The 8,970-nt window shown below is 47.7% G+C and overlaps 1 protein-coding gene across 2 annotated transcripts in view; it reads left to right on the forward strand.

The window, feature by feature from the left end:
- Positions 1-8,970, forward strand: part of SLC8A2 (solute carrier family 8 member A2) — a 55,255-nt gene that overhangs the window by 31,174 nt on the left and 15,111 nt on the right. The gene's annotated exons all lie outside the window — the stretch shown is intronic.

Consider the following 8,970-nt stretch of genomic DNA (forward strand, 5'->3'; position numbering starts at 1 on the left):
CCTCCTCCTCCTCCTCCTCCTCCTCCTCCTCCTCCTCCTCCTCCTCCTCCTCCTCCTCCTCCTCCTCTTCCTCCTGTCCACAGACCCCATTCTTTTCTAGCACTCAAGATGTTATTTAGTTGGGTAATGAAAAGTCTGTAAGAAAACCACCAACTGAGCACCTATGGCCCCACAGTCCCCCCCCTCCTCCTCCTCCTCCTCCTCCTCCTCTCCACAAACCCCATTCTTTCCTACCACTGAAGATGTTATTTAGTTGGGTAATGAAAAGTCTGTAAGAAAACCACCAAGCTCAGAAAGCAAGGAGTCCTCCTCCTCCCCCCCCTCCTCCTCCCCCCTCCTCCTCATCTCCGTAAACCTCTACAAACCCCACTCCCCTCTAACACTCAGAGACCACCAAGGACAACCCTGCAGTTCAACCCTGAACGACAAATATTCTCTTCTCTTGATATTGTCATTATTGTGAGCTGGCGCTAATTCAGCCGGCCTTGAAGGAAAGGGAGCGAAAGGGTTAAGCATGAGGCCATTCATGGATTGCAGATCTCCATCTAGGGTTGCAGGTACCCAAGAGATGTTCAGTTCTGTTTCTCCCTTGCCTGGAAAATATTTAAAAACAGAGCAAGGCAACCTTGTCTTGCCTTCACCCCGGGGGAACGCTTGAATGCGCGCACTCTCTTCTCCGAATTAAGAGGGCTGTGAATCTTACAGGGGGAAGCAAACGGGACCTTTGCTGGTAAGACCTTGGTGAGTTATTACCTCATCTGTCTTTAGCTCCCACTTGAGGACCCAAGAAGGAGCAGCGCTTGGATAATTTTGACTGATCTTGGTGGGGGGAAAAAACCCCAAGCACATGGCAACGGGAACAGGACAACGAGGAAATCCGCAGCAGGGGATTTGAAATAAGTACTTTGGAAGCGTCAGGCGTGAAAAAGCAGGCGGGCCAAGGAAACTGGATTTATTGCTAATCACTCTATGCTCAGGAAACTTCTCAGTGAACTTGCTGGCGTTAGATAAGGGTCAACCGAATTCAAAAAGGGGTCGTACTGGTACTTAGCTTGCTTGTGACTATGTAGGGATTCCCGGCTGATTCTCCTTTGAACGCCACCTCCGGGTTCTGCCACTCCTGCTCCTACAGAAGAAGCCAAAGGAATGTGGAAGAAGCCTGGTCTAGGGAGGGACTTTCTTGAAGGCAAGGTTGAATCCAGATAATTTAATGGACCAGCTGGACGGACAGGTCCATTAAATTACTTGGAGTGAAGCTTATCTTCAAGAAGGCTTCCTTTTACATCCCATAGGAAGGTAACGTTGGCAGATTGGGGACATTCTATGAGATGTGCTGTGCTGGCTGAGGAATTCTGGGAGTTGAAGTCCACCCATCTTCAAGGAGCCAAGCTTGAAAAACACTGATCTAGCCCAACACAGGTGACAGGCAAAAGCTTTGCAGAGTTTCCAGGAGGCTTAATAATAATAATAGTAAAGTTGGAAGGGACCTTGGCGGTCATCTAGTCCAACCCCCTGCTCAGGCAGGAAACCCTATATCATTTCAGACAAATGGCCGTCCAGTCTCTTCTTAAAAACTTCCAGTGTTGGAGCAACTGGTTAATTGTTCTGTCAGCAAGTTTATCCTTAGTTCCAGGTTGCTTCTCTCCTTGCTTAGTTTCCACCCGTTGCTTCTTGTCCTGCCTTCAGGGGCTTTGGAGAAGAGCTTGACTCCCTCTTCTTTGTGGCAGCCCCTGAGAGATTGGAACACTGCTATCATGCCCCCCCTCGTCCTTCTCTTCATTAAACTAGAGATACCCAATTCCAGCAGCCGTTCCTTATATGCTTTAACCTCCAGTCCCCTAATCATCTTTGTTGCTCTTCTCTTCACTCTTTCTAGAGTCTCAACATCTTTTTTTACATTGTGGTGATCCAAACTGGATGCAGTATCCCAAGTGTGGCCTTACCAAGGCATTGTAGAGTGGTATTAACACTTCATGTGATCTTGATTCTGTCCCTCTGTTAATGCAGCCTAGCACTGCGTTGGCCTTTTTTGGCAGCTTCAGCTGCATTACAAACCAGGATCAGTGGCCGGTGTTAGAGATAGTTTCTCCCCAGCATGCAACCCTTAGGAGATTGATTGCTTGGCTTAATGGCGAGCAGATCCAAACTCTCTAGCCTAGCCTGACCCTGTCGGCCAGGCCGGCTGAGGATAATGGGTATTGTGATCTGACGAACACTTCCTCGCCAGGCAGCTAGCCAGCCAGCCGTGTCTTGGAGAGGATTTGGCTGCTCGGGGGAGGTGAAAGGGTTGGCAAGCCTCTCCGTCATCTGCCTATTTGTAACTTGGGCAGCGTCAGGCTCCGAGCCATGGCACCGAGGGATGTTTTGACAGGCTAATGCCAGGCCCCGCTGGGGATTGTGTTGCCCAGGTAGAGCAGACATGTTTTTCCAAACATGTTTATTTTTAAAAAAACACGTCAATATGTTAGGCTACTAAAGCAGGACGGGCATTAGAGGATGGGCACCATCTCTCTTCTTGCTAGAATCCCAGCAGGAAAGACACAGGGCTTCAGAGCTTAAGCAGAATTCCACCCTTGCCTTTGCCAGTCAGGATCTGCTCGGATATGCCCACCTCACCCTTAGCCGGCTTCCCTTGGAGAGTTGTAGTCCGCTAGGTGCACTCAAAGGGCAGGGAGTTCCTCTGGTTCATCAGAACGGAGGATGAAGGGAGGTGTAGACAAAAGGGAATAGGGTTAGGATTACGTCACCATGAACTCATAGAGCAAAATGGACTTCGCCAACAAACTGGGAGTGCTTGGGTATGGTTAGGAGGGCACTGACTTTTCTAGGCTGCCCTATCTATGTTTCCTGGTAAAATACATGGGAAAATCCCATAGGAGGAAAATTCCACTTAGGGTTAGGGTTAGGTCACCGTGAACTCATAGAGCAAAATGGACATTGCCAACAAACTGGGAGTGCTTGGGTATGGTTAGGAGGGCACTGACTTTTCTAGCCTGCCCTCTCTATGTTTCCTGGTAAAATACATGGGAAAATCCCATAGGAGGAAAATTCCACTTAGGGTTAGGGTTAGGTCACCGTGAACTCCTAGAGCAAAATGGACATCACCAACAAATTGGGACTGCTTGGGTATGGTTAGGAGGGCACTGACTTTTCTAGCCTGCCCTCTCTATGTTTCCTGGTAAAATACATGGGAAAATCCCATAGGAGGAAAATTCCACTTAGGGTTAGGGTTAGGTCACCATGAACTCATAGAGCAAAATGGACATCACCAACAAATTGGGAGTGCTTGGGTATGGTTAGGAGGGCACTGACTTTTCTAGGCTGCCCTATCTATGTTTCCTGGTAAAATACATGGGAAAATCCCATAGGAGGAAAATTCCACTTAGGGTTAGGGTTAGGTCACCATGAACTCATAGAGCAAAATGGACATTGCCAACAAACTTGGGAGTGCTTGGGTATGGTTAGGAGGGCACTGACTTTTTCTAGCCTGCCCTATCTATGTTTCCTGGTAAAATACATGGGAAAATCCCATAGGAGGAAATTCCACTTAGGGTTAGGGTTAGGTCACCGTGAACTCCTAGAGCAAAATGGACATCACCAACAAATTGGGAGTGCTTGGGTATGGTTAGGAGGGCACTGACTTTCTAGCCTGCCCTCTCTATGTTTCCTGGTAAAATACATGGGAAAATCCCATAGGAGGAAAATTCCACTTAGGGTTAGGGTTAGGTCACCATGAATTCATAGAGCAAAATGGACATCGCCAACAAACTCAGAGTGCTTGGGTATGGTTAGGAGGGCACTGATTTTTCTAGGCTGCCCTATCTATGTTTCCTGGTAAAATACATGGGAAAATCCCATAGGAGGAAAATTCCACTTAGGGTTAGGGTTAGGTCACCGTGAACTCATAGAGCAAAATGGACTTCGCCAACAAATTGGGAGTGCTTGGGTATGGTTAGGAGGGCACTGAGTTTTCTAACCTGCCCTATCTATGTTTCCTGGTAAAATACATGGGAAAATCCCATTGGAGAAAATTCCACTTAGGGTTAGGGTTAGGTCACCGTGAACTCATAGAGCAAAATGGACATCGCCAACAAATTGGGAGTGCTTGGGTATGGTTAAGAGGGCACTGACATTTCTATGCTTCCCTTTCTATGTTTCCTGGTAAAATACATGGGAAAATCCCATAGGAGCAAAATTCCATTTAGGGTTAGGGTTAGGTCACCGTGAATTCATAGAGCAAAATGGACATCGCCAACAAACTCAGAGTGTTTGGGTATGGTTAGGAGGGCACTGACTTTTCTAGCCTGCCCTATCTATGTTTCCTGGTGACATACATGGGAAAATCCCATAGGAGGAAAATTCCACTTAGGGTTAGGGTTAGGTCACCATGAACTTCTAGAGCAAAATGGACATCGCCAACAAATTCGGAGTCCTTGGGTATGGTTAGGAGGGCACTGACTTTTCTATACTGCCCTACCTATGTTTCCTGGTAAAATACATGGGAAAATCACATTGGAGGAAAATTCCACTTAGGCTGAAGATCAGAAAAGAGAACTGAGTATGGGTCATTTTAGAAATGAAGAAATCAAACCCTGATGGCTTACACTGGGATGTTTTAAGATGGATGGACTCAACTCCATTAAGATGGGTGGAGTTCAGCTCCCAGAATTCCCCAGTCAGCATGAAGGGAAAAAAATTAGGAAATACTGGGTTAGGAGATGGTGGATTTCCTTGTGAATAGGAACAGAATCTCCTCTCTGCTTAATTCGTATACCTGCCAAAAAACTCAAGCCTTGCAAGAGATCATGAGGATCGCGAGATTATGTTTGTCAAAGGAATTCAACCTGGATAAGTGTGACACTCCTGTAATGTCCTCCTTTCCAGAAAGTGAGAACTATGGAACTTTTTTTTTTAAAAAAAAAAACCAATACCAGCGAACCTTCAGGGTGATATAATCAGCCCTTTTCACAGAAAGAAGAAAGGCTATCCTAATGAAAATAGAGAGCAATGTTTTTCAACCTTGACAATTTGAAAATGCGTGGACTTCAACTCCCAGATGCTGGCTGGCTGGGGGGGGGATTCTGGGAGTTGAAGTCCACACATTTTAAAATTGCTAAGATTGAGGAATCCCCCCCCCCTGATATAGAACTCTTTAGAAAAGGACAGGAGAGAAGAAGAGAGAAACGAACAATTTCCTCCTTGAGCAATTTACAGTGAAAATCCATTTTTTTTCCCCCTCCCAACCCATCAACTTAAAACTATTTCAATCCGACCCGATCAACATGGTCTAAAACAGCCTTCCCTGGAGGGAAAGAAAAGCTGGTTTGAAAATCACAGCTTGTGAAAGAGGACCCCGAAGGGAAAGGTGGACAGGAAAAAAAAAAAATGAAGATGTCAAAGAATCTTATGGCTAGCTCTCTTTTCCCCTTGGAACATCCTGTGCCCTGGCAGTTCCTGTCCCAAAGGTGCTTTTTTCACGAGGCAACTGGAGTTTCTTGTTTTTCTTTGAAGATGTTTCGCTTCTCGTCCAAGAAGCTTCTTCGGCTCTGAATGAATGGTGGGGAACGGAAGCATTGATACTCTTTGCAGACCGCTGGTCATTTGCATCCTTTTAGAGAGTCGTTGAGGCCACTTGGAGGTTTGTCTTTGTCCTTGGGGTCACCTGAGTGGTGCAAATGGGTGTAGAGCCCTCTTGGAACTGCCAAAAGGATTGTGTTGTAGACAGGAGATAGAGGATTTTGTGTCCCTCCTCCTCTATTGACCTAGATGACTGAAAATCTCCAGTATTAAGTATTAATGCCACTTTACAAGGCCTTGGTAAGGCCACACTTGGAATACTGCATCCAGTTTTGGTCACCACGATGTAAAAAAGATGTTGAGACTCTGGAAAGAGTGCAGAGAAGAGCAACAAAGATGATTATGGGACTGGAGGATAAAACATACAAGGAACGGTTGCTGGGATTGGGTCTGTCTAGTTTAACAAAGAGAAGGACAAGGGGGGACATGATAGCAGCCTTCCAATATCTCAGAGGCTGCCCCAAAGAAGAGGGAGACAAGCTATTCTCCAAAGCGCCTGAAGGCAGATTATATATATATTTAAGTCGCCGAGATTTGCATTTTGCAAAGAAGCAGGAAAACGGGATGGGCTAGACATGTGGATGGCTCTTTCTGGCCTCAGGAAGGCAACGAGGAAGCATCAGTCTGTTTTGCAAAAAACGCAGCGCCCACGGCACAGTCTCCGGAGGGTTTCCGGGCTGCAAGAAATAAATCTTTTAGCACCGAATGAAATATTCACAGCTGCTCCGACTTGGTCTTTCCGTTCGTGTCCGTGTGTATCCGTGCAAGGGTGGAAAAGAGGAATTTCTTCGGTCCAAATGCATTAAAGCAGTGGTTCTCCACCTGTGGGTCGGGACTCCATTTGGGGTCGAACGACCATTTCACGGGGGTCGCCAAACAACGCAGTCCGCCATTTTTTCCCCCCTTTTCCTTAGCTGTGCTACTCCCTTTTATTCTATTGGCTTTTGAAAGCCAATAGAATAGACTCTCTTGAATAGAGTCTAATTCTATTGGCTTTCCAAAGCCAATAGGAATTGTCCAGGCTGTCTCTGCCCTGCTGAGCCCGCCAAAAGTCCCAGTCTGCAAACGGTGCTGCACCAGTTGAGTAGTCCTCGACTTACGACCGGTTGAGTAGTCCTCGACTTACGACCGGTTGGGGGTCGCGGCATTAAAAAGGTTGAGAACCACTGCATGAAAAGAAGCCCGGCTAATGGATCTACTGTAGCCGCACTCCGGAGAGGTTTTCAATCCGTGGGAGCTGAATTCTCCCCTATTCAAAAGAAGTCTGGATTCTGCATGTCTGCTTAAAGGATCTGGCCCACGGATTACAGAATAGCAGAGTTGGGAGGGATCCTGGAGGCCTTCTAGTCCAGCCCCAGCTCAGGCAGGAAGGCCCTACACAGGTAGACTTACCACAGTTCGTTTTGTGACCGTTCAAAGTCACAACGGCACTGAAAACAAGGGACTTAGGGCCATTTTTCGCACTTAGGACCGTTGCAGCCTCCCCATGGCCACGTGATCAGAATTAGGATGTTTGGCAACTGACTCGTACTTACGACGGTCGCAGCGTTCTGGGATCACGTGACCCCTCTTTGCGAGCTTCTGACAAGCAAAGTGAAGGGGGAAGTCAGATTCACTTAACAGCCGTGTTACTAGCTTAACAACTGCAAGAAAGGTCGTAAAATGGGGCCAAATTCACTTGGCATATGGCTCACTTAGCAACGTAAATTTTGGGCTCCATTGTGGTCATACATTGAGGACCACCTGTACCATTCCAGACAAATGGCTGTCCAATCTCTTCTTAAAAATCTCCAGTGTTGGAGCATTCAAACGTTCTGGAGGCAAGTCGTTCCACTGGTTAATTATTCTAACTCTTGGGAAATTCTCCTTAATTCCAGATTGTTTCTCCCCTTGATTAATTTTTATCCGTTGTTTCTTGTCCTGCCTTCAGGCGCTTTGGAAAATAAACTGACCCCCCCCTCTTCTTTGTGGCAGCCCCTCAAATATTGGGAGACTGCTATCATGCCACCCCTGGTCCTTCTTGACATTAAACTAATACCCGATGTATGTTTCTAGAAGTTTTAAATCCGATCAATGTCATTGTGCAGTTTGGCAATTTCTCGATTTTGGAACGAGCTTAGATTCTGGGCAGGGGCGCATGGACGGCGACGCGTACGGGACCTGCTCATGTTGCATCACCTTTTGAGCCCAGTTGCAATTAAGATCAGGGATGCTCAAGCCACTCCATCAATCAACACTGATCAATCGATCAATCAAAACCAGCCGATCTTCCCCTCTCCATTTATCCCTGAATTTCCCCAATCCTCTGATGGACTTCAGCTCTTTTCTTCCACTGCCCAGCCAATCATCCACTCCCTTTGGAGGCGGGGAAGGGGGGGTGAGAGAAAAAAAGGCCCCCTGGATGATTTGTTAGTAATTGATTTCTTAGCGCTTCAGGTCCACAACAAAAATCTCAGTTACCATGGTAACCCTTCCCCGGTGCTGCGCCCGGGAGGGGGCCCGGTGGGAGGCGGTGCCAAATTCTTCCTCTCTGAAAGGCCTCCATGCCAGTCCCGAATTTGCTTCCGTTCCAGGAATGCAGTCGGACTTGGGAACGTGGGCATGGGTGGGCACGGGGGCGGGAGGGGACTGGGCAGAAGGGGGCTTTGGGTTTTGGCCAGGGATAGTTCTCCATCCATGCCGGTATTGAGGCTAGCCGGCTGTTGAGAGTGCCACGATTCCTGCCTGCAGCAGGGAGTGGACTTGATGACCTCAAGGGAGCCCTCTTCAGATGTAGAATCCTAGCAAGGGGGGGGGAGGGAAGGATGACGGGAGGTGAAGATGACGCTTTTTCCAGGGTTAACTCGTGTCCAGGCCGCTTTCTGCCGGCCTGTACCCGCCGTGGATCCTGCTTCCTTGCGATCTTGGCGGCTGCAGAATGCGGACGATTGTCAATTTGGTCTGCTGGCCTACGGGCCAGGAGCCAGTGAGTTCTAGACCTGCCTTGGGCATGAAAGTCAGCTGGGGAGGGTGAATTTGGGCCAATCACCAGGAGACTGGGAGTTCTAGTCCCACTTTAGGCATAAAAGCTGACTGGTGACTTTGGGCCAATCACCAGGCGATGGTGAGTTCTAGTCCCACTTTAAGCATAAGTGACTTTGGGCCAATCACCAGGCGATGGTGAGTTCTAGTCCCACTTTAAGCATAAGTGACTTTGGGCCAATCACCAGGCGATGGTGAGTTCTAGTCCCACTTTAAGCATAAGTGACTTTGGGTCAATCACCAGGCGATGGTGAGTTTTAGTCCCACCATAGACATAAAAGATGACTTTGGGCCAATCCCCAGGAGACGCTGAGTTCTAATCCCACCATAGGCACGCAAGCTGGCTGGGTGACTTTGTCAATCAGTTTCTCA

This window comes from Crotalus tigris, unplaced genomic scaffold (assembly GCF_016545835.1).
Source record: "Crotalus tigris isolate CLP2741 ecotype Arizona unplaced genomic scaffold, ASM1654583v1 scf7180000020990.9691751010:1144802, whole genome shotgun sequence".
NCBI lineage: Eukaryota > Metazoa > Chordata > Lepidosauria > Squamata > Viperidae > Crotalus > Crotalus tigris.